We start from the raw sequence: 25,854 nt of genomic DNA on the forward strand, positions 1-25,854 counted from the left end.
AGGATAAGTAACTTTCCTAGGGTCAGGCAGCAAGCAAATCGAGTGCCTAAATTCAAATTAGAATGAAGTGCCCATCTAAGGTTGATTGCTGGTCCTGAGTTTCGGATTCCTGAACTTCATGGAATGCACAGGCCAATTTATCTCCATGTATTTTGTCAATCTTGCAACTTTTAAGTAAGATGAAAATGAGTTGGACACACCTTTACAGGAACTTTACTTTTCATTGTATTCGAGACTGTCTACAATGTAGACGGTGAGCAAAAATCTCATCATTGGAATCTTCCAGAAACTGAGCAAAAGTCTCATCCTTGGAATCTTCCGGAAGCTGGGAGAAGGTCCAAAAACCCTTGCTCACGGCCTTACAGCTAATGAGCAGGAGTACTAGGTCTAGAGTCCACTTCTAACTCTGATCATGCCCTGTGCTCTTCAGAGAAAAGCCAGAGTACAAATACAAATAATAATGATAATAATAATAATGGAGGTTAACTATGTGCCAGGCACTGTTCTAAGCTCTTCCTATGTACTCACTCATTTAACCAGCAGAAAAACAGTTTTGGACTAGTCCTTCACTAAAATAGCCCAGTGAGAAACAATACTTTTTTTTTTTTTCTCAGTTGGTGACACTGCAACCCGAAATCACAACTCCGTTTTAGGTTCCTGGTGGTGCCTGCTTCCTCTTCTAGTTTGTTTAGTCACAGAATTCGATTCCTGTTGGCCGGTTACGCGCCTACAAACAGGCTTAGCGCTCTATTGAAATGCGTGAGGCTCCTTAACTCTTGTATAAACAGGTAACGCGAAGGGGTGGGGCACGGATTGCGGGTTTCTTTGGGATGGGGCTGGGGTGGGGGTTAGAGCCAAGTCCCCAGAGATCAGGCAAGGTTAAGGGAGGGCTCGGCGGCTGTTTTTAAAGGCAGTGTTTTTTGTTCCCTTTCTAGAAACAGCTGTAACTTTAGGTCAGGGCGCATTAAAATGAGCCACTTCTGAACGAGCAGCGCCCAGGCCCCAGGCCCTGCTGCGAAGGCCCCGGCAAAGGTCAGGGTTTCGGCCGCGTGACGTTCCTTCCTGCGCCCGTGCGAGCGCTGCTGTGCCTCAGGTAAGGACACTCTGGGAGGCCCCCCCCGCCTTCGGGCCCGCCGCGGGGCTGGCTGTGACATTACCTGGTTAAACGGCTCGAGTACCGGGCGGGGGGTGGGGGTGGGGGGACGGACGGGGAAGAACAGGGTTGGGGGGGGGTACCGATCTGCTCGTGATTCAACAGCAGGTTCCTTATTCCTCAAACATGGTTCTGCTTCGTTTCTCTGAACAGCCCAAAGGGGGCCAGACGTCTGAGGGCAGATGTCCTCAGGCGCAGCAGGTGCCACTTCTGGGGCCGTTTCTGGATGTCAGAAATGGATGTGACTTTTGGAGCGGGGAGAGAAGCCTGTCTGGTGAAGTCCCCAAATCTCTCCCATCCGGGCAGATTCCCCCCCCCCCCACCCCCCTTAACCTTCAAAGGTATCTGAGCTCCTAAAACAACAGGAATGTTGCACTGGCCTTTAGCCAGCGGAGGCTCAGCGAGCAGGATAAAATTTCAGTGCAGATTTACGGGAAGTTGCCGGTGTTGGGAGTAAAAATCTGGTTTGGTGAGTTTAAGGGAAGGGAGTAGACGAGAGACAACCTTGCTACTGTGAGGCGAATGGCCTCGGCTGGGGGAGGGCGGCGGGAGGGGGAGGAGGGGAACAGGGAAGAGCTCGCAGACCAGACCCGGAGCGCTCCCCGTGCGCGGCGCCCGACGCAGCCGGGCTCCCGGGGCCAGCTCGTCTCCCCCCCGGGCTGCGGACCCCGCGCCGCTCGGCCAGTGGAATCGCCTCGCTTTCAAGTTCTCGCTCCCGCCAGGAATTTAGCCCCCGAGAGCTGCCTTCTGGTTATCGCTCCTGCTTCCCACTTTGGAATGTGCAGTTTGGGACAGTGAGAAGCCGGGGCTTGGGGAGTCGTCCTCGTGGAGAGTCGCTCTCCGCAGGTTTCCAAGGTTAAGACGTTCTGACAAACTGGAATTCCCGGGGCCTGGGAGTTAAGCCTAAAACGATCTGTTGCTTTAAGCGGCGCGGTGGGGAGTAGCTGGACACTCCTTATTTTGATTTTACATTAAAAAGAGGGAGGCGGAGAAGATGTTGTAGGTTACTTCCTAGCCGTGTAAATTGCTACCGGGCTGTGAGTGGTGTTAATTTCTGAAGTGGGCGACTCCAGATACATAACAAAGGTAAGGTGGTTTTTGGCAATCCTTCTAACTACCTTCCCTTAATCTTACATCTGGGTCGCAGTTTTGAATTTTTTTTTTTTTTTTCTTTTTCTCTCTTCAGCCCTGATCTCCCTCATTGTAACGCTCTCCTTGCAACTCTGGTATGTTTCGTGGGAAAGAGATGGTTTATAAAAAGATTTTAAAAGCGTCAGCTTCTGGAAAAGCAGAAAATCATATACAGTCAGCCCCATCATGTTTCCTCTGGTGATGAAACCTTTTCCATACAAGAAACAGATTTTTTTTTTTCACCCTTGAAAACACATGACTGGGCCATGCAGAGGCACAGGTGACTTTTAGAATCAGGTTATTAAAGTGAGATTGAGGAAATTTCGTGACAGGCATCTAGCGCATTTAAGTGTGAAGGTGGGGGGAATGAGGAGGAATGTCTTGCTGCAGTAATTTACCTCCAAAGGTAACATTGAGCAGAGGAGGCTTAGTTGTTTAAAGTTACAAATTCAGTCTGCATAAAAGTGTAGGGCTGATGAATTATGACAGCTGACAAACCACCAGTCGCCGGATATTGAAGAAATCAGTTAAAATAAATGATGTGGAACTTTTCAAATAAATGATTCACTTTTTTAATTAGGTAAAAGTTCATCTGCTCCTGGATACTGCCCCAAGACATTTGGGGATGTGGCTTCTTTCTTGAGGCTTATCAAAGTGATGGAAAGATAGCGTCCTCAAGGTATTTACTTAAAGGCCATACTGGTTTTTATGAAAAATCAAGCAATTTTTTTTCTAATGGCATCTGAATGACTCATTTGTCTTTAGCAGGAATGCAGATTAGAAATGTGTTCTTTATTTCACTTAGCAAAAAAAAAAAATAAAACAAAACTGTTCTTTAAAAGTTTTAATGCTGGACTCATACACATTTTTCAGGGGAGAGAAAGCCAAGGGTTGACAACCCAAACATGAAGAAGTTTTAAGCACAACTGCACTTAGACCAAGAGCGTTTGAGAACTGCAGGTGCCGGTTCGATTCTCACAGGTGAAAGGTTGTCAGTGGGGATGAGAGACGACGGGATAGCACTTTGTGGGAGTTTGTGTTGCTGTTAATTTAAACAGCGATCTTGGTCAGATTGATGGTCTGAAATCTTGGAGGGAAACAAAACCAACTCAGTCTGAAAGGAAAAAAGGAGGAGGAAGAGAAAGAAATGGGTTTTGTATTCTTTCTCGTCCACCTTACCCTTCGTTCACCCTGGTCTGATAAGGGAGACCGTTGGCCTCTTTGTCTTAATAACTGCATACGGGAGAATGAGGAATCAGAAATTTCACCAAAGCCTAGCTTCATTATTAACGTTCAAGATTTGTTAAATGAGGAAATAAGCTGTCGACAACAAAGCTGCCAGCCTCACTGTCATGCTTCTTTACCTGACTAGGCTACTCATAAATTCATGTGTTCAAGAGTCTTTTTGAGCGTACGTGGAAAATGAATCAAATTTTGAAGATACTTTAGCTTCCTCTTGGTTCGTGAATTTTCTGACGCTTGTAGGATTGAAAGTCTGGCATCATCATTATGCTCCAGTCTCTATAGTTTTAATAGTCGACATATTTGTTTTTGATTCCCTGTTGCGCTGCTGTGGGCTAAATTTTAAAAGGATTGTGACCAAAACAGTTGGTGACAAAGATAGACTCAAGATAGAAAGCAGGGAAACCGCTTCTGGACACGTGTCCTATATACTTGCTCTAACTAGTGTTTAATAAGACTACTCACATTTTTTTTCCCCTCACATGATAAGAACATTCAGTGTAGACTGTTGTCTTTGGTTTATTAGTAATGGAACCTGTTCTAGGTAATTTAAACAAAGATTAGAAGGTTAAAGTAGATGAAATTATTACTATTTTTTTTTACAAAATGCGTTTGCCTTCCAAATTCTACTCCTGATCTGAAGATTTGATAAGATCAGGAGTCCCAAATGATTGAGCTTTGACTGCGCTAGGAAAGTGTTTGCCTATTTCAGACAGGATTCCACCTCACATTTCCAGCCCCTTCCGATTTTTCAGGAACAGGCAGAGGACTAGGTGTAGGGGTGCTGGTAGGAGGAGAGGGATCCCAAAATTGGACACGAGGTTCAAGTGAAACTGTGAGTACGTTTTCCCAGAGGATGCATAAGCCTAGAAAAAATGTACTCTGAAGAGGGCTTAAGTTTGGGATTCATAAGATTTAGAAAAAGGATGTATTTTGCCTAAATCTAGAATTTGTGTGCCAAACATTTAAGTTACAATGAAGACATGAATGCAGCTTAAAAAGTGGCTGGCAGAATGGTTCCAAGTTAAAGGTTATTGGAACGTTTCAACCTCTGGCTTGATGAAGAGATATTTTTCCCCTTGGGAGCATCTGTGTCTTACGATGGTGTCGACTTTCTGGTTCAGGGTTGTAAGAGGTACGTGTTAGTCAACCAACCACCTGCTCGGAGTAATTGCTTCAAAGAACAAATGGAAAAAGGACTTTCAAGAAGGGCAATGCAGGAATGACTTGAGTTGTGAGGTAGGAGGCCTTCCGATTCTCCAAAAAAGAACTGTCGTAGGAATGACAATAAGTAATTGTTCAGTTGCCACCTCAGGTTGCTGGAAACCTCTCAGGCTAGAGGGATTGAGGGGGAAATGGCACCTTGCCACTTTTTGCGTGTGGTCTGAATCGTCTTGTCAGGAAAGCTCTCCTGAGGTGGTCTGCACTGGATTTCTGATGGTTTCTTCTCTCGTAGTTGCTTCTCCTTCATTTCTGTCAGCATCTGTATGGGGGAGAGGAGACAGAGGGACAAGATATTCTCTCCCCTAGCAGTCGCGTGCCCCTTCTTTTTAGGACCTTTTATATTTTGTCCTGAAAAAGGGGTGAGGGAGGAATTTTCCAGTAAAAGTAGAAGGGGAGAGAGTGTCTGGGGGATCACGTGGCTAAGAAACAGGTGAGTTCCAAATACTGTTAGTAATGTGGAATGCGCTGGAAAGCTCCCGTGGAGATTTATTAATGCCCTCAAATTGTGGCGGGTGAACTGGCAACTGTAGGATTTAGAGGCTCACCCCCCCACCTTTTGTAATTCAGATGCTCCTAGTACAGTGCACTAGATGGGCTAATTTGAACGCGTTCAAGGTATCATCCCTTGGTAGGACCATAAGGAAACTGATTACAAAAGGTGGACTCTCAACCGCGTTACTGCTTTTCACTCTGCCTTTTCTCTACTTTCTGCCATGGTTTAAGGACACCTGGAAAAAAAAAATCCCAGCTCAGTTTGTGTGGCTTCTGTGTATGATACGAGCATTCTGTTTCGTGGTTGTGAATATTCCGTTGTCATCACGGGAACTTCATTAGTGAAAAAATGATTTGTAGGTATGTTTAGATGTATGCAGTTCATATGTTTGTACAATATAAAACATAAGTAAACTGATACTCTACCAGAATGGACAGTAGTTTATGGTTGCTCTTTGGATAAACCCTAGCATGTTTTAAGAGTGGAGTCATTTTAGAAATCAGAAGTATAATCTCTACCTTTCTGAAGGCCATTTAAGAGAGATGACATCAGGAGAGGACAAAGGGCTGGTGCAACCCTGAAAACCCTTTGTGATTTGGGACAATGTCAGTCCTTTGGTCTCAGCAGATTCCTGGTAGGGCAAAATATATAATTTATTTATAAGTTATATGTATTCACATTAATCAAGAAAACCATCTCCAGTCTCCTCAAATAAAGCCATTTGTCTTTGAGGATACTGTACGTTTGTGGTTCTTAGGAACATGATGGCCCAGTACTAGGACCATGGTAGGTACCCAGTGTGTATGTGTTGAATGAAAGGGGAGCTGCTGATGGTTCTAGCTTCCTGATTGTGCTTTGCTTTGGCTAATAGTTTTGCTCCTCTTTGTCCACCAACTGGGGAGAAAGCGTGATCCCAGGAACTATGGATAATTGGATAATCCATACGTGGGTGAGCAAGAGTTAACTATATGTGCCAATGAACAGTGGTTGGGGTACAATGAATGTGGGGCATTGTGCACCAAAACAGGAACAGGATGCCTCTCTACCTGACCAAGGAAATGCCAACCTGTAAAAATTAGAATAAAAATATCTACCTTTCGGAGCACTGAGACCCGGCTCAATCATTTTTGTAAAGCATTTCACATCATGCCAAAAGAAAAAAAAAATCTAATAAAATGAAGAAGATTTTTTTTTTTTTTTCAGGTGCTTCTTCTCTGAGATCAATTTGATTGCCATTCTGAAAATGTTTATTTGAGCCTTTCACGCTCAGGTCAAATATTCATGTTTCTAAAAGTAGGGATGATAGCGCTGTGGCTGTTGAAAAGACGGCTTAACGAATATTTCTTTCTGTTTATTGTCATTTATTTTTAAAAATAATAACATGGTCCTTGGTACACCAAGCTCTTGCCAAGATTAGGTGCATCTTCTCAGTAGGCTTCCCAAGACAAAGTTGCCTTTGTGTAATTTAACTGGGACGATTTGGTGGCACAGGAAACTCAATGAGGTGCTTCAGCTTCTTATTAACAGAAAATCCAATGGCCTGATGTGTGTGTGTGTGTGTGTGTGTGTGTTCTACCCGCTGATATCTATGATATATTTCTCCATGCAGATGATCTCATTATTGTAGACTTTCCCAGGGAGGAATGTGGTTGTTGGGAATTTTCCTTGGAGTTACAGTTAGATTCTAGAAGACAAAAGCTGCAGCATGCTGACGCAGAGGAGAGCTCACCTCTGCAGGCTAGTTTGTTCTCAGGGTAATCAGCAAAATTCGGTCACACGGGGAAAGAAAGAAGAGGTGGCTAGCCAGAGTGAAAACAACAGTTTGGGGAAAAGGGATAACAGTTGCACTAAATTCAAACTCATTGGCAGAGTAGCTCAAGAGTATGAACTGCCTTGATTCACATCCTGGCCGTGCCATTTAGGAGCCAGGGGACTTGAGGCGGTTACCTAAAAACAAAACAAAAACAAAACCAGAAAAACTCTCTCCATGACTCAGTTTTCCCAGCTGTAAAATGCCCACCTGACAGGGCTGTTACAAGGAATAACCAGATTACTGTGCGAGCAGAGATTGGCATGGCGCTGGGCATGAAGTTAGTATAATGTGGCACATCGTCAACGTGATGGGCACATGTACCATGTTTTGATGTATTTCTGTGTTTGAGTTCTTACCTCACCATCCTCCTTCATATATAAGAGTTTTCTTTCACGACCTCTTCTGCCGGTTGGAATCCAGGACTCTCTTCTTTTTTTTTTTTTTAAAGATTTTATTTATTTATTTGAGAGAGAGAGAATGAGAGACAGAGAGCATGAGAGGGAAGAGGGCAGAGGGAGAAGCAGACCCCCTGCTGAGCAGGGAGCCCGATGCGGGACTCGATCCTGGGACTCGATCCAGGGACTCCAGGATCATGACCTGAGCCGAAGGCAGTCGCTTAACCAACCGAGCCACCCAGGCGCCCCCAGGACTCTCTTCTTAACCTCACAGTTTGGCTTTGACCAAGTGGCCATTGCCATTGAACACAGGCACTATTTTGCTGAGTTACTTTTGGTTTTTGTATCTTAGTTGTATGGAGAAAAATGTTACTTGGAATCAGCAAGGTACACTTTTTTTCTCTCTCTAGGTAAACAAAAGATGTTGATTAGAAACAAAAGGAATAATAACTGTTATATCTGTTGGTGAGACACCGCCAAGTGTCCTGCTGAAGACTGAGTATAGATTATGTATCATATGATCTCACTGATATGAGGAATTCTTAATTGTAGGAAACAAACTGAGGGTTGCTGGAGTGGGGGGTGGGGTGGGAGGGATGGGGTGACTGGATGATAGACACTGGGGAGGGTATGTGCTCTGGTAAGTGCTGTGAATTGTGCAAGACTGTTGAGTCTCAGATCTGTACCTCTGAAACAAATAATGCAATATATGTTAAGAAAAAAAAAAGAAGAAGAAGAAGATAGCGGGAGGGGAAGAATGAAGCGGGGGAAATCGGAGGGGTAGATGAACCATGAGAGACTATGGACTCTGAAAAACAAACAGGCTTCTAGAGGGGAGGAGGGTGGGAGGATGGGTTAGCCTGGTGGTGGGTATTGAGGAGGGCACATTCTGCATGGAGCACTGGGTGTTATGCACAAACAATGAATCATGGAACACTTCATCTAAAACTAATGATGTAATGTATGGGGATTAACATAAGAATAAAAAAATAAATTAAAAAAAAAAGACTGAGTATAGATCGTCAGAAATGGTGGGGCGGCTGGCTGGCTCCGTCGGTAGAGTATAGGACCCTCGATCTTGGGGTTGGAGGTTCAAGTCCCCACATTGGGTGTACAGGTGACTTAAAAAAAATTAAACCTCTAAAAAAAATTTCCAGAAAGGGCTAACGCAAAATAGAAATATTTTGTGAAAAGAACCCTAAATACGTCAAACTTAAATAGTTCCTATTATGACTTTTGTTGGTTAGTATTAGCTAGTCATAATCATAATGTATAATATATGGACCTGTCTTAGAACTGCCACAGTGCCTTATCTGTGTATTTCTCATGGCATTTTATATCACTTCTTACTTTTGTACATTCACTCTTTTCCCTACCGAACACAAACTAAGTTCTTTGGAGATAGGATTTGTATCTGAATAATATTTATATTCCTCAGTGTCTCTAGTTTATAGTTGAGTGCCTGATAAATAAGAATTTCTTAGCCCAGGAACGCCGGGTGGCTCAGTCGGTTAAGCACCTGCCTTGGGCTCAGGTCATGATCCCAGGGTCCTGGGTTCGAGCCTGGCATCGGGCTCCCAGCTTGGTGGGGAGCCTGCTTCTCCCCGCTCCCTTTGCTTCCGGCTCCCCCTGGTTGTGCTTTCTCTCTCTCTGTCTCTCTGACAAATACAGTCTTAAAAAAAAAAAAAAAGAATATCTTAGCTCAGATACATTGCCATCTAAAATCTTGGCATTTTGCATTCCATGGGTATGTATACTTTTTTTTTTCTTCTTTAAGTAAGCTCTACCCCCAGTGTGGGGCTTGAACTCAGGACCCTGAGATCAAGAGTTACATGCTCTACGGACCGAGCCAGCCAGGCACCCTGATTACACATTTTTATTTGCATGACTTCTTTTTTTCCCCCACAAGCATTTTACCCCAAATTGCTAAATAGAGGGAATATGATGGAGCTGCAGCGAACTCAGGCAGGGCTGAGCCAGAACAGAAGCCCTATCCACAGTCCAGCCTCTGAAAGCAGGGCAGGGTGGGGGAGGCCAGGGGTAGAGAGGGGGTGAAATTTTATGGTGTACCCATTGCATTGTCTAAAAGTTTATTCCTCTTTTTTCTGCTCTTTAATATCCTTTAAAAAGCTCAGACCTGTTACTAGGTAACTATGAGAAGGTGAAGAAATGCATTTTCTCAAGATTAGGAGGATTTATTAGAGAATTTATTAAGAAAAAGAACATTTTCCCCAAATTAGGGGACATGAACAGAGAGCTCCAAGAGAGGAAATAATGTCAGGTGAACACACAGATCGGTGAGCCACAGTGGTGTGGTTTTGTCCATGGGCTCGCGCTGTACTCTTGGCCAAGGAAAAGTGCTGAGGAAGGAGCACAGATGATCAAGAAGTGTTGGGAGAATTGCTTCTGGTGAAATCCTATTTGCAGAGCAAAGGGAATCCAGTAACAAGTTAGCTCTTCCCACTTGGTGCAAACAGTAGTTTGGCTCAGGCACCTCCTCTGCTCTTTGCCCTTCATCGTGGGTTCCAGGATCCACCTCAGATTATATGTAGATTTGCCCGTGAGTAAACAGAACTTATCAGCTCGGATTTGTGCTCTGTCTTTGCAATTGCTTTGCTGCCCTCGGAGACAGCACTCCCAGCCTGGGAAGGCGGGGATCTTGGAATATCCTCCCAGCACCCTTCCCAGAGTGGAACCTAGGAGGAGTCACTCCCCAGTAGTATCTGTAGGAGGCACACAGACCCTGAAATTAGTGGTAACACCCATGTTCTCACACGTCCTGGCAATTTGTCTCGGGTCTTACCCTTTCTCCACTGACTAGAGATAGCCCATGAACTAGTCACTGGAACTGCAGAAACTGCTTTTCTGTTCTCCTTGCTTTCACCTTTGCCCTAACCCCTCACTGTTTTTGACACGGTGTCTAGAAGGATTATATATATTTTTTAAGATTTTATTTATTTAAGAGAGAGCGAGAGTGTGCATGCCCGTGAGTGCAGGGGGAGGAGCAGAGGGAGAGGGAGAGAGGGAGAGAGAGAATCTCAAGTAGACTCTGTGCTGAGTGCCGATCCCACTGCAGGACTCGATCTCACAACCCTGAGATCATGACCAAAATCAAGAGATGGTGCTTAACTGACCAAACCACCCAGGCGCCCCTAGAAGGATTATTTTATTTTATTCTTACTATTTTTTAAGATTTTATTTATTAGAGAGTGTGAGAGAGAGATCACGAGCAGGGGGACGGGGTGGAGGGAGAAGCAGACAACCTGCTGAGCAGAGAGCACGATGCGGGACTCCAGCCCAGGACCCTGAGATCATGCCCTGAGCCGAATTAACCGATTGAGCCACCCAGGCGCCCTAGAAGGGTTATTTTAAAACAGAAGTCAGATCATGTCAGTCCCCTGCTGAGATGCCTCTCTCCATCACACTTAAAGCCAGTGAGGCATTATATTTCTAGTCCCATTACCTCTTTAACTTCACCTCCTTTCACTCATTCCCTTACTCTGCTGTAGCCACTGTTTCATGCCTCAGGGCTTTTGCAGAAGCTGTTCCCTCTTTTTGAACCATTTTCCCCAAATACCTGCATGGCTCACTTTTTCACCTCTTTCAAGTCTTTGTTCTTCCTCCCTTTATCGAAAGCAGTACTTCCTCCTTCCTGTTGGCACTCTCTATCTTCCTACCCTGCTCTGTTTTTCTTTTTGGTACTTCTTAGCCTGCTGTATAATGATGTAGTTCATTGTCTCTTCCCACTAGAGTGTCTGCTTCATTTACTGATGTATCCCAAGTACCTTAGGGTGGAGTCTGCCACAAAGTAGGTACTCAGTAAATATTTGTTGAATAAATGAGTAAAACAGGCTTTTGCACAGCACAAGTATGATTGAAAGTGTAGTATAATTTGAGTGTCCTACTCAAAATACAACCACAAACACATCTTTCTGAATAAGCATGATTTTTCTCCCAGACCTCCCCTGTGAAGCTGCCATATTTTCTCTGGTTTCCTTATTTTCTGTGCCACCAGGAGCCCTTGATGGAGGCCGATGACTAAGTAAAGAGCAAGGCAGGGCCGAGTGTCGGGGATGGCGCAATCATTTCAGCTCTGTGCTGTTTCCATATCAAAGCCTCGTCTTTGGCAGTCGTTTTGTGATTTCCGTCTAATTCTTACAGCCCTGATTTGAACCAGTCTCGTGAATTGCATGCCCTACAGATAATTACACTTGTCTAACTCATGTTACTATACAGTTTACTACTTTTTCTATTGTCATTTAATTATAATTAATGATTGTTCTGGAAGTAACTGTCAAGTGTTTTTTGTTTTTTTTAAACTCTTTGGACCTTTGAGATTTTGCCAAATGCCTATTGCTGTTACAGTACTCCATCTCAATTTTTCTTGATTGTAGAGCTCACTGAGGTATTTGGCCTTGACATGGCATGTGACAAGAGTGGAAGTGCCATTGTCTGTGTCTTTAATATTTCCCCATCACGTTTGCGCACAACCTCTGTCTTACCTTTTACTGAGCGGCATAACAACTCTCTGATCTGTTGTACTTGAGCTCTGGCCTCATTGTCTCCCTTTGCACGGTGACCTTGGTTTGGCAAAACTACATTTCGTGGTCCTTGGTGGCATGCTTCTCTGTGTGTCCACCTGTCATTTTTTAGAGCTGTAACACGGCACTGGAAGGAGCTTCTCCAATGGCTGGTAGAATCCTGTGGCACCTAAGCTTGGAAACACTAGAACTGGTCTTTAAGGTGGGTATATACTCCATCAGCAAGGTTCTTTGCATTAAAAAAAAAACAACAAAAAACAGGCAATAGTACATAAATTCTGCTGAAGGTACATGAAGATCCTGGATTTAGTTACTTCTGACTTTTGTTGATTGTGGCTTGTGGCCGAGTTAGAATTATTTGGATTTTTTTCACTTCCAAGTTGATTTGAAAGCTATTATCACAATTGATAGTCACTGGAAAGTTTGCTGGGGAATTAAACTAAATATTACCTAATAACAGCTAATTATGAGAGTACTTCCTGCAAATCATTTTATTACTTACTGTATGTACAGAATGGGACATTAAAAATGAATAGCACATAAATGTTAAATTAGACTTATCTTTAATGATATACTATGTAGACAACGCTGATGTCATTATTTATGAGTTAGAAAAATTTATCAAAATACTGACCTAGTCAATAGGTACACTTGAAGAAAAAGGTGAATATGAACTAAACTGGTTTAAACCAGACATTGAAAGACCTATTTTTCTTAGGTAGACACAGACTCAGCTGTTATTTATCAAGTCGCTGCTGTGTGCCAGTCACTGGGTACCACGTATGCAGGGGAGGAATAAAGTTCTCTGCCTCATGGGGCTTTCTTTGGGTGTGGACATGGGATTCAGTACTACGAAGGAACCACTGGGAACTAGATGATAGTCGGTGGGACTCTCCTAGCTGGGTGGTCCAAGAAGGCTCCTCCAGGGAGGTGGATGCTGAAGGTATCTGATGGATAGGAGGATCCTTGGATGGATTTATGCAGGTCCTAAGGCTGGAAAAAGCTCGACATGTTGGGGGTCATAAAAGGCTGATGTTGCTGCAGTGCTGGAGTGAAGGGCAGAGGGCTATGAGGTAGGGTTTGGGGGTTACTGAGACCTAGAGTATGTAGGCTTTTCAAGACCATGGGAAAGAGTTTGCATTTTGTTTCTCTTGAGCCTAATGGAAAGCCATAAAAGGGGGTTTGCTAGTTAAAATCTAAGTGACTGCTGGGTGAAGACTGGGTTGGAGGGAGGTTGTCCCAGCAGATGAGGCAAGAAAGGCTGGCAATAGAGATGGAGAGAAGTGGGTTGACTGCATGAGATTCTTCTGTGTCTCCTCCTGCCTTTTTTACAGTGTCTGTTCAGCAATGGCAGGAGTTTCACCAGCTGGAGGACATAGCAAGATTTGGTGATGGCCTGGATGTAGGGGTGAGGGAGGGAATGAGGATTCTGGCTTGAGTTACTGGGTGCTGGGGGGGAGACTGAAGGAGAGCAAGTTTTAAGGGGGGCAGAGGGAGTCAAGCACTCTGGTTTGGGCATGTTTACTGAGATGCCTGTTAAACTTGCCAGGGAGATGTTTAGTTTCCCTTTGTATCCAGCGCCATCGGCAAAACAGGAGGCACCTCTTCTAGCTCTTTTGTATTTTAATATTTCTCTCTTTCTCACTATGGCCAGATTTGCAAATACAGGTTAGGTACGTGACCTTTATTTATATATCTCAAATGACAAAATAATATTCTAACACTAAGTATCTACTGTGAATGGGAAACTGATGGTGGTGTTTGTTGGTGGGTTAACGTTAAAAAATCTTGGGACTCGGGGGGAGGATGGGTTAGCCTGGTGATGGGTATTAAAGAGGGCACGTTCTGCATGGAGCACTGGGTGTTATGCACAAACAATGAATCATGGAACACTACATCTAAAACTAATGATGTAATGTATGGGGATTAACATAACAATAAAAAATTAAAAAAAAAAAAAATCTTGGGACTCCTGGCTGGCTCAGTGGGTAGAGCAGGCGACTCTTGATCTCAGGGATGTGAGTTCGGGCCCCATGTTGGGTGTAGAGATTACTTTAAAATCTTAAAAAAAAAATTTAAAAATCTTAAGTATAGTTTCAGCCATCAAAGATCTAATTCAGATTAATCCTGTTTATATTTAATATTTCAATATTGAATGTTTGACATTTACATTATACACTTAACATATGTTAATGTATGATAAATATATATGCCAAGATAATTGAATATTTAATATAGAAAACTTCTTTAATTCACATTATGTCCCCATCATTATGAAATAACATTTAATATTGAAAACTAAGTGTAAATCATGCATGAACAAAGATTCATCCCATATTACAAAAGATAAAAATATTACAGGATGAAACTGGATTTCCTTGTGAGTTACGATCACTTACGGGCATGGAAATTCATGCTGTAAATGTTGACACTTAAAAATGGATTCATTAAAAAAAATAGATCCATTTAGAACATGCACATATATTTCTTGTCTCTTCCTTACCTAACATTACAAAGTGCAAATATGCACTTCTCCATATTATGTAAGTGGAAACTGGAAGCCAGTGTAGACACACTTTAAACTACATTGTGAAAGGCTGATCTGTATCTCTAGCAAACCCATTTTTTGGACTTGTAGAGCAAGTACTGGGGGTGTGATTGCAAATAAGGCATACAGCTTTTGGAGCTTAGAGGAATGGGAAGCTTTATCTGTTTTAGTACCACCACTGCAAGCCTTTCTCCCCCACCAGGGGTTTTTCTTAAAAAAAAAAACAAAAAACAAAAAAACATGTATTTTTAAATCTGTAGAAATAAAATGCTGTTAAAAAGCACTGGAAAACTTAAGTCCAAAAAAGTCATGTTTTAAAAAAGTCATCAATTATTAGGGGTTGGTGGGTGGAGGTGGGAGAAGAGGTTACAATGGATAATGTTTTGTAATCATGGCTATAGAAACCAATGGCTGCAGCCTTGCATTCTGGTGGGGCAATACCCGTGGAGCCCACCACGCGGCGTGATCAAATTTATTGTTGCTTAATTGGGTTTGGGTTTATGCAAAAGATGGGTCACTTTCCAAAAGGATATGTAGTGTCATTTATTTAAATTCTGTTTTTAATAAGGAAGACTTTGGTGAGGAGCTGCTACAATGTGTACTCTTGATGATCACATAGAGAAAGAAGGAGGTGAGGCTTGTGCTGGGTATTTGCTGAACAGCTATCTGTAACTAAATATTTGAAGTTGAAAGTTAAAAAAAGAAAGTAATAGTGGCTAATAATGATGACTGACATTGAATGAGCACTTACTGTATGCACTTCAGGCATGACCTTATTCAGTCAACATAACCACCCCTAAGAAGTAGGTCCTACTATTATCCTCATTTGGCAGATGTGGAAATGAGGCGCTGTGGATCAAGCAACTTGCCCAGAGTAAAGAGTGGTCAGGATTCAGACTGTTGCAAATCTGCCTGCATGAGGTCAGGTTTGGGAAAATCCATGCACCAGGACCCAGGCTTCTTACCAAGATCTGCCACTGGCTTAGCAGATAAGTGACCTTGGACATGGCACTTTACCTTACCGGCATTCAGTTTCCTTGCCTTTAAAATTGGATAGAAAGGAGGGAAGATTTGGGACTAGTCATGCTTTGCACAACCCCAAATTTCTCTTAAGTTCTCTTACTTGCAATCAAATCTGTAAAAGGTGTCTATAGGGAAGATCAAGGTGGTAGGGGTAAACGGGGGGAAGGGAGTTGAATTAGAAGGGCAGTCATCCTGACATTGAATCACAGGAGAAAACTGCTAGATGGCTTGCCCACATCTTGTAAAGTTCTTACAGACTTGATTCTTGATTCCTAAATCCCATTTGGGATAGAGAATATTGCTGACATATATGGTGGTTTGAGACCAGTGCTTCTCTGCTGGGGAAGACTGTCCTCCAGGGGACTTTTGGCAGTGTCTGGATACATTATTTGTTGCCACCGTTGGGGAGGGGTGGGGTGCTACCGGCATTTATGGGCAGAGGCCGGAGATGCTGCTAAAGAACTTGCAATGCACAGGACAGCGCCTCACAACAAACAATTGCCAGTCTCCAAATGTCAATAGTGCCAGGGTTGGGAAGCGCTGTTCTAGACAAGTCTTTGCTTGCCACAACCACTGTAGTCCCATACAACTTGAACAGAGTGTTTTTTCCTTTAGTTTGTTTGTTTTGAGAGAGAGAGAACACCTGCAAACAGGTGGGGGGAGGGGCAGAAGGAGATGGAGAGAATATTAAGCAGGCTCCATGCCCAGTGGGACTCGATTTCAGACCCTGAGATGATCTGAGCGGAAATCAAGAGTTGGCCACTTAACCGACTGAGCCACCCAGGCGCCCCTGTTTCTTCCTTTAGTTTTTAACACCCATCTCCTTTCTGAAGATTCAGGGTCAGGGAAGGGATCTGGGGGGAGAAGGTCAGGACAAAGTTGAACTGAACTCTGTTCTTAGGATGCAAGTGTTTGCCAGCACCCTAATTAACACTTTGCAAAAATCCCCAATTAACGGTTTTTCTCTTTGCTACGGGTTCAGTGCTTAATGTTAGTCACTGCAGTCCCTTCCCAGGTTCTAAGAATTTTTCCTTAGGTCCTACTAATGTCACTAAAATACCTACTTTTGTTAGGCTTTTTTTTTTTTAATTTTTATTTTTTTTAGGAGTGTGTTGTCATTTATAAATTTCTGACAGAGCCGGGCTTTGAGAAAGTTTGTTAGAATCTTTTCAGACCTAAAGATGCCTTCAGTTGAAAGCTCTAGGTTAAGTAGAATGAAAGCATCCTATGTCGTTATCAAGTCTGGATCTTAAATTCATTTAAAATGGAAAATCCTTATACAATGCTTTTAAACTCCATGGAGAGAGAAGATCTCTCTTAACACGTGCTGGTATATAGGCCACTGTCAACAGCTGTGGAAAGACAACAAACATTAAAAGAGGGCTAGAAATGAACTCCATGTACTAGGCTGACATTTTCCTGTGAAGAAACATTTTTGTCGATAGATGATGCCCTGTAGACTTGGGGAAGAAAGATAAATGCATTTAGGTTTGCAGTTGTTCCTAACTGAGGGAAACTTCGTTCACCTAGTTACCATAAGAAATTAATTACAATCGTGGAACACCCTTTGTATTATGCCAGGTCAGGTCATTTAGGGTAATTCCTAGAATTTCTAGTTAACAGCTCTTTGAATGTCAGTTAGATACAAGACCCTAGATACCATTATCTCTACACACCCATACATTATTGGTCCACATGAGTGATTCATTCAAATTCTGGGGAACTTCTTTAGGAACAGCTGGTTTTACTACCCTCAGGCTTCTAGATGTAGCTAATTTAACTGTGCCCTGGCCCTCTTGTCCCTTTGTGCTTTGGACGTTTGAGTTCTTTTTTTTTTTTTTTTTAATTAAGTAGGCTCCATGTCCAATGTGGGGCTCAAACTCATGACCCTGAGATCGAGAGTCACATGCTCTACTGACTGAGCCAGCCAGGCACCCCTTGAGTTCTGTTTTATCTCAGTCTTCATCTTTCTGTTTTGAAGAGGCATATGGAAAGCTAATACCCAATGCTTGATTAGTTTAGTTGCTCATGGTATTTTATATATACATACATATGTATATTGTATATACATGTTATATACATACATATTATAGTACATACATTATATATACATATAAATACATATTATATATACACACATACATACATATATATATAAAATATGTATATGTATATATAAAATTCATGCTGTCTTTATTTTGGACAATTTAATCTAAAATGCTCTGTGGCTTTTCCCAAGTCTTGAATAATGCTTTTAAGTTTGCTTACAAAACTATTCTTGAAAATTTAATGTGTTTTGTTGGCCTTTTTGGTAGTAATCACTCCAGCCATTTATTCCCTGAGTGCATGTAGGTTTTATACCAGGCATTGGAGATGAGAAGTGGGTAAGAAATATACTGAATTCTTAAGGAGCTCACAGGCAAGGTGAGACATATAAACGAACAAAAAAGTTCTTTTGTTCTTTCTAGAATAGAGAGGTACTTATTTCTCCATTGATTTGCTGAAAACTATTTTGTGTCTACATTTGTCTTCTAGAAATAAGAAAAGATCTGTTTTCAAGGACCTTATGGTCTGGTACAGACAGACGGACACATTAAAAATGAAATGTTCTAGATACTACTGGAATCAATAGCATTGGTTTCACCTGAAGAGGCATAGCGGGGAAAGAGGGAGATGTTTAGGGAACTCCTCATAAAAATTAAGACCTTTTATATATTTAACATTTACATAGGATGTCTTAAGTGCCTGGTCCTATTCTAAGCACTTTACAGAGATGAACTCATTTAATCTGCATAAAAACACTATGAGGTACATACAATTAATATCCCCATTTCACAGACGAGAACACTGAAGTACACAGAGGTTACGTGACTTACCTAAGGTTACATAGCTTAGTAAGGACAGAGCCAGAGTTTGAAACCTGGCAATTTGGCTCCAGAATTAGAGGTGCTTCTTGAATGAGTCTTGATAGAGACTCAGAGATAGGGAAACAGGTAGGTAGTTGCCATTTAGGGGGAATCCCTGAGCCCAGAGAGAGATCAGGCAAAGTGGGAAGAAATCAGATCACAAGGACTTTGTGTCATGGGCAAAGCCTGTACTTTACTTTATAGAAAGGGAAAACAAAAAACAAACAACAGAAACTAAAAAAGGAAGAAAGGAAGAAAAACCACCTGAGTTCTTAAATTTGTTTTTCTTTAAGTTCTTTTGTAATGTGTTTGCCTTTTTCCACATAGTTGCCTTACACCAGCTCACAGTTCTGTATACGACGGTCCCTCACTTTAACTCACTTAACCCTCACACCATCCCTGTGGTACACATAGTCCCCGTTTTACAGAGGTGGCACCGAGGCTCCTTGAAGAAACTGCCGAGCTCACATGGAAGCCACAGTTTAATCCACGCATTGTAAATTAACGTTCTCACTGCTTTCTAGTTTCACACCTGCCTCCCCAGACAAACTGGAATTTAAAAAAGAAAAGGATGGAAGTGTATCCAAACAGTGCAGATAGCTCACATGTTTTGTGTCTTCTTGTTTTTCCAAATCAGCGATGACAGCAGGATTAGCAGACTGACTCTAAGGAATGTTCATATATGGCACTCGCCTTCACTCAGCGGTGCCACGTTTGTGGGATTTCTGCTGTGTATATATTGACTTCATAACATGTGCGCGCCCGGAGTGTGGCTTCCGAGCCAGGGTCTTGGATTGTACCCGTCTTGCTAACAATGGCTTTGGCGGGTCAGTGATTATCAGAGCAGAGATGGTTACTGCTCCAACAATCTCTAAATTCAGGATTTGCATGTTTGCCTGGCACAAACAAGCCTGGTTGACAGGAGAGAAAAAGAAATCCAAGTCTAAGCTTGTTTCAATCTCAGTGGCAAAAGAAAGAGCTTTTTATACTGTTTTGTACACAGTCTTAATAATCACCAGGGTTGGGCCCCTGTGCAGGGGCATGCGATCTTTTTTTTTTTTTTTTAAGATTTTTATTTTATTTATTTATTTGAGAGAGAGAGAATGAGAGAGAACACATGAGAGGGGGTAGGGTCAGAGGGCAAAGCAGACTCCCCGCCGAGCAGGGAGCCCGATGCGGGACTCGATCCAGGGACTCCAGGATCATGACCTGAGCCGAAGGCAGTCGCTTAACCAACTGAGCCACCCAGGCGCCCGGCATGTGGCCTTTTGCTCCTGGGTTGGAACTTTAGAGCCTGCGTGCTTCAGGAAATAAATTACTCTCCAAATCTGCTCTTCCCTTAAGTGGTAATGTCCTGTTTGTTATAGGACAAGCATTTACTGGAGCAGCTACGAGGAACTGGTCATTCTGCTAAATTCTGGGGCGCTGTAGATGGACAGGACACTCTTCGTGCCCTCAACCTGCTCACACTCCGGTGGGGATAACTGACCTGTACCAACTTACTGTCCTATAACAAGGCACATGATCTGCACAGGGAGCTCGGAGGAAGGGGCGATCAGAGAGGAGAGACGGTCTTTTAGCTGGGATTTTTGTTGTTGTTGTTTGGAGATAATTCCCCTACCACGAATGTCTCCATTTTGAAGTGTAAAATTCAGTGGTTTTTAGTATATTCACAAAGTTGTGCAACCATGACCACTGTCTAATTCCAGAACATTTTCATTACCCCAAAAAGAAACCCCATGTCTGTTAAGCAGTCACTCCCCATTTCCCTCTCTCATACCCTCTGGCAACCACTAACCCACTTTCTGTTTCTATGGATTTGTTTATTCTGGACATTTCTTACAAACAGACTCATACGATATGTGGCCTTGGTAGCTGGCTTGTTTCACTTAGCATATATGTTGTCAGGGTTTATCCATGTTGTAGTATGTATCTGCTGTGCATTCCTGTTTATGGCTGAAAATATTTCGTTGTATGGCTATGCCACATTTTATTTATATGTTCATCGGTTGGTAGACATTTGGTTTCAGCTGAATTTTGAATAAATAGAAAGGTTTTTTCGAGGCATAGAAGGGAGGGTGGATTTTTGGGTGGATAAAACCCATCATTTTAATGAATGCATATATATGTAGTACAGTACTTGTTGAATGTCGGGCACGTTTTGAGCCCTTTACAAATACTAACTTTTTGAGTTCTTGTTACAACCCAGTGAGGTGGCATATGAGAAACAAAGATGCACAATTTATCCATTACCAGCCAGTCAGTGGAGATCCAAATCCAGCAGTCTGGCTCCAGAGTTCGTCGCTCAATCACCACCCAGCTTGCCACAAAGGCGGGGTCATGGGGCCAGGCAAGCGCAGTCTGTGGAACTGTCTGGGTGGGGTTAAAGGGCAAGGGGGTGCAGGGGAGAGTGTTAGATGAGGCCAGAGACTGGGCGTCCTCTACTCAGCAGTTGTTCTTGTGAAAGAGTCATCTGACCTGTCATTCTCCAATTTAAAAACTGCTCCTCAATCTCCCTCCTTTTTTTTTTTTGAAGACTTTATTTTTTTGAGTGGGGGAGAGGGAGAGAGATAAGCAGACTCCACTGAGTGAGGAGCTCGCATGTGGGGCTCAGTCTCACGACCCTGAGATCATGACCTGAGTCAGAACCAAGAGTCACACACTTAACCAGTTGAGCCACCCAGGTGGCCCTCCTTCTCCATCTTTCTGTATTAGTTTCCTAATACCAACCATTTCCTACTACCCTTCCAATTTTTCCCATATCCATATTTCACACATATCATCATTTAATTAATTCATATTTTTCTTTAAGCCAGCTCACTTTTGTTTTGCTTAAATATATTTATTTATTATTTTTTTAAAAAGATTTTATTTATTTGAGAAGGAGAGGTGCAAGACAGCACAAGCTGGGGGCTACCGTGGGGGGAGGGGCAGAGAAGAGGGATAGGCAGACTCCTTGCTGAGTAGGGAGCCCGATGCGATGCAGGGCTCTATCCCAGGACCCCGGGATCATGACCTGAGCCGAAGGCAGACGCTTAACCCACTGAGCCACCCAGGCGTCCCTGAATACATTTATTTAAAGTGGAACTTTATCTCACTACCTTAAGAGAAAACCCAGTACTTTTCTAATGTGCATTTAAGTAAACCAAACCATTAAAATGAAATGCCTGTACTCATTAGCACGCGAAGTAACTTGCATGCTAGCATGTGTGTCATATTTATTGAGATATTGGGGTTTGCAGGCTGAGGTTCAAAGACTGTACTGGACCTTTGAAACTCCGTTTCAGTCTACACTCCGTAGACTGAATCTAGCATTGGTACTCCCTGTGGCTGTCACATCAAACATGCTTCCCTCCTGCCTGGACTCATCATGCTTTTTCATTATAATATGTTGTTCCTGGGGCACCTGGCTGGCACAGTCGGTGAAGCAACTGACTCTTTGATTTCAGCTCAGGTCATGATCTCAGGGTTGCAAGATGGAGCCCTGTGTTGTCCTCCACGGTCAGTGGGGAGTCTGCTTGAGATTCTTTTCCTCTCCCTCTTCTTCTGCCCCCCTCCCCCTGGTCACACACACACATGCCTCTCTCTCTTTCTCAAATAAGTAAATAAATCTTTAAAAAAACAAAATATGTTGTTCCTTTGACTGTCCATGCTCTTTCCCCTGTCTTCTTCCTTCCTACTTTCTTAAGACTAGCTCAAATAATTTTTCCTCTCTGAATCATTTCTGATCCTCTGGATTCCTCCAGAACTTGGCTCTGAGATGTCTTGTCTTACATTGCTATTACTTGTTTTGTGTGTCCCTAAGATTGTACGGTGCCTCAAGGCTGGGAACATTATTTGCTGAATGAATAAATGATTGGTTAGGGCCAACAAGTAGAGACCTTGAATGTGGTAGTGTTATGAACTACAGCATTCCTAAATCCTAGAATGTTTTGAAATAACCAACATGATCAGTACTTTTTTTAACAAAACTAAGTGGGGTTGGTTTTGTGTGGAAGTCAAATGAATGAGTGAGATCCTGGAAGCAGGGAGAGAAATATAAAATAAGCACAGATTAAAATGCCTGGTGCCCAAAAGGGGATCCACGAAATCTGAAAATGTACATACTTTATGAACCAGGTATATTCCCAACAGAAATCTGTACATATGTTCACCAAAAGATAAGTTTAACAATGTCCTTTGCATCATTAAAAATATTTCCAAACTGGACACAACCCAGATATCCATCATAGTAGAATGAATTAAAAAACCGTGGTCTCTTCATTCAATAGGACACCATATATAAAGAGAATGAACACCTATTACTGCATGTAAAACATGCTTAAAACTCACAAACACAGTGGCAAAAGAAGCCAGACTCCAAAAATGTAAGATCCCTTTTTGCATAAAGCTCAAAAACAGACAAACAAATCTATGGTGTTGGAAGTCAGGATAGCAGGTCAGCCTTGGGTGGATGGTGAGTAGGAGGGGACACGAGGGGGACTTCTGGTGTCATGGTGACACAGATGTGTTCAGTTGGTGAAAATTCTCTCTTAACCTGTACATTTCCTTTATATATGTTGTACTTCAATGAAATGTCTGTATTTTAAGAAATGGAAAGAAAAAGTAATTAGCAAAAAAAATTTTTTTAATTAAAAAGCCTTCTTCCAGAAGGAAATAAACAGCAGTTATGAAAAGTAAGCAGAGAAGCTAGTGACGAATCTAAGATTCTGAGCTGTTTCTTTCAGTTTCCATTTGGCTCAGTTGTCTTGGGATTTATTATTGCCATGTTTGGCTGTGCAATTAACAATTGTGTTTTGTTTTGCAACATTTGAATCATTTAGAGTCATTATTCCATTTCATCTTTAGAACATCTTTATGAGGTTCATTATTATCCCCATTCTCCAGATGGGGAAACTGAGGCCCAGAGAGAATTCTTACTAGTCCTCACAGAGTTGGTAAGTGACTGAACGGAAGCTATTTCCTCTGGCTTGTCGGTGACTCTGGGCCACCTCGGGTTGGAGCAGTTGTACTTGGATTTAGAGTCTGCAGAAACAGAGAGGAGCAGAAGGGGACTGGCACTAATGGAGGCAAGGGTGGTGAATGGTCTACATGATGAACGCACAATGGAAGCTCTGTCATTAATTATGTCAAGCCAACAAACGAGCAAGCAATGCTTTTTTGACATGTGAGTTACATCCATTGTTATTTTGCTTCTTTTCTGCTTAAATAATTAGGGGTCTTAAGTACAAATTAAATGACCTCAAGTTAACAAAAAGAGAATGCCATTGACTTGATTGAGTTGTAATTGAAAATGTTTTTGGCTTCTTTTATTTAGCTTTGGCAAACACAAACTTTCCATGAGTGGTCATGGTATCATCTAGCATGTTTTCAGTTGGACAGGACCACAGGGGCTTTCTGGTTCAACATTCCATCCAATGCAGAAATACTTCTGCAGCATTAGTGATAATCATGATCTGATAAATATGTGCATCCAGAGCTTCCCATGGGCCAGACACTCATTACAGTTCCCTGAGGTTGCTGTTACTAATATCTCTGTTTGGCAGGTGAGCAAATTGAGAGAGGTTAAGCAACTTGCTGTAAAACACACAGGTAATTATAGCAAAACAGATCTAGACACAGTCTTCTTGACTCCAAACTTGGAGGGTTTTGTTGCTGTGTTACTTCACTGCTTCCATCTTGGCCTTGAATTCCTACAATGATCATTGCATCATCATTTCCATGAGACACTCCAGGCTGGGAATGGAAAACCCTACTGGGAAGTTCTTTCTTATATTTAGGTGGAATCTTCTTTCTCTTAAATTTCATCTATGGGACCTAGTTTTACTCTCAAGAGTAATACCACCTAAGATGCCCCTTTCCAGTGAAAGCCATATGTCCAGAAATGAAAGGTGAGGGATTACATTAGTTCCAGAATGAAGCAAGGGATATACTACCCCATATCTTGGTAAGTCAAATAACCACCAACGAGTAGCTATCATCTCTCATGATTGGGCGTGATTTGGGCAGGGCTCAGCCTGAAGATTCTTCTGATATACATGCATCAACAGGGATCTGTTGGTAGTATTCAGCTTGTGTCTAGTATGGTCCTAGAATCCAAGATGGCTTCACTCATGCCTGGCATCTTGGCAGGCCCAGTCTCAAGCCTCTCTGTCAGGTCTCTCCTAGAAGGTAGTTGGACTTTTTTACACATCAGCTAAGCACATCCAGGATGAGTGTTCCAGAAGATATCAAAGCTGCCAGCCAGTCTCTTCAGGCCTGAGCTTGGAAGCTGGAACAATTGTCACTTTCAGGTCAGAGCAGGCACAGAGCCCACCCAAGTTCAAGTGGAGGGACAAAAACCCCACCTCTCAGTGGGAGGAGTGAGTCAAAGTTTCAGAGCCATTTTTAATTGGCCATACTGAGGATCAGCTGAACTTAATCCTCATTTTCCTGGGTTGGAGGTGGTACTACCTATTTAGGTTTGAAAGTCCCTCTCCTGAAGTTACTATTTTGTCTCTTTTGGGGCATTTGAACTTTTAGGGACTTCTTTTTCTTTCTTTCTTTTTTTTTTTTAAGATTATTTATTTATTTGAGTGAAAGAGGGAGAGAGAGAACAAGCAGGTGGGGGGGGTGGGGGGAAGGGAGGAACAGAGGGAGAGGGAGAAACAGACTCCCTGCTGAGCAGGGAGCCCGATGCGGGACTTGATCCCAGGACCCTGTGATCATGACCTGAGCCGAAGGCAGCAGCTCAACCTACTGAGCCACCTGGGTGCCCCAGGGACTTCTTTTTCTAACAATTACTTTAGTTATAGAGCACAGTCTTTATCAGTACTAATTGTTTGCTGAACTTAAAAGATGGTGAGACCATTAGTATTACATTCTATAAGGATAGATCCTCCTTCAGGCCATCAGACAAAGGACTTTCTGATATTCATTTGCAGTTTAAACACATGTGAGTACAGGACAGAAGGATGCTGGAGATTGGGTAGGAAAAGAATGTAGAAACCCTAAATCAAAAGAGTTTTTATATATAGCTTAATTTATACTCTTATCCTATTACATCATTTTCTGTTTTTCATTCCTGCAGAGCATTTGTGATGTTTTGATTCTTTAAAACAACATTTTAAAGTTTTGTGATTTTTGGTCAATGATATGTATATTTTGTTTTCCATTGGAAATTGAGGCAAAATTAAATGCTTATACCTCTACCTATATTAGCAGAAGGAATTAATTGAAATTATTCCTAATCTTTTGATCCTTGTCACACTACTCTGCTATGCAATAATACACTAAAGAATTTTCAGAAAGCAACTGTTGGGGACCTAGCATAACTCTCTGCCTTAAAAATACGCCGTTTTTTAGAGTTATGCTAGCAGCTGGTATGCTAAATTGATCAAAAGGTG

The 25,854-nt window shown here is 42.4% G+C and overlaps 1 protein-coding gene across 2 annotated transcripts in view; it reads left to right on the forward strand.

Moving 5' to 3' along the window:
• The first annotated feature begins 714 nt into the window (after positions 1 to 714).
• The window catches only part of RBM47 (RNA binding motif protein 47), a 156,902-nt gene continuing 131,762 nt past the window's right edge, over positions 715 to 25,854 (forward strand). For both annotated transcript variants that reach the window (XM_035005089.1, XM_035005090.1), the window contains exons 1-2: positions 715 to 788; positions 936 to 1,093. The gene's annotated coding sequence lies outside the window, so the exon portion shown is untranslated. The remainder of the gene's footprint in view (positions 789 to 935; positions 1,094 to 25,854) is intronic.

The sequence above is a fragment of the Mirounga leonina genome, unplaced genomic scaffold, assembly GCF_011800145.1.
Source record: "Mirounga leonina isolate KUSES-001 unplaced genomic scaffold, KU_Mleo_1.0 Mir_129, whole genome shotgun sequence".
Taxonomy (NCBI): domain Eukaryota; kingdom Metazoa; phylum Chordata; class Mammalia; order Carnivora; family Phocidae; genus Mirounga; species Mirounga leonina.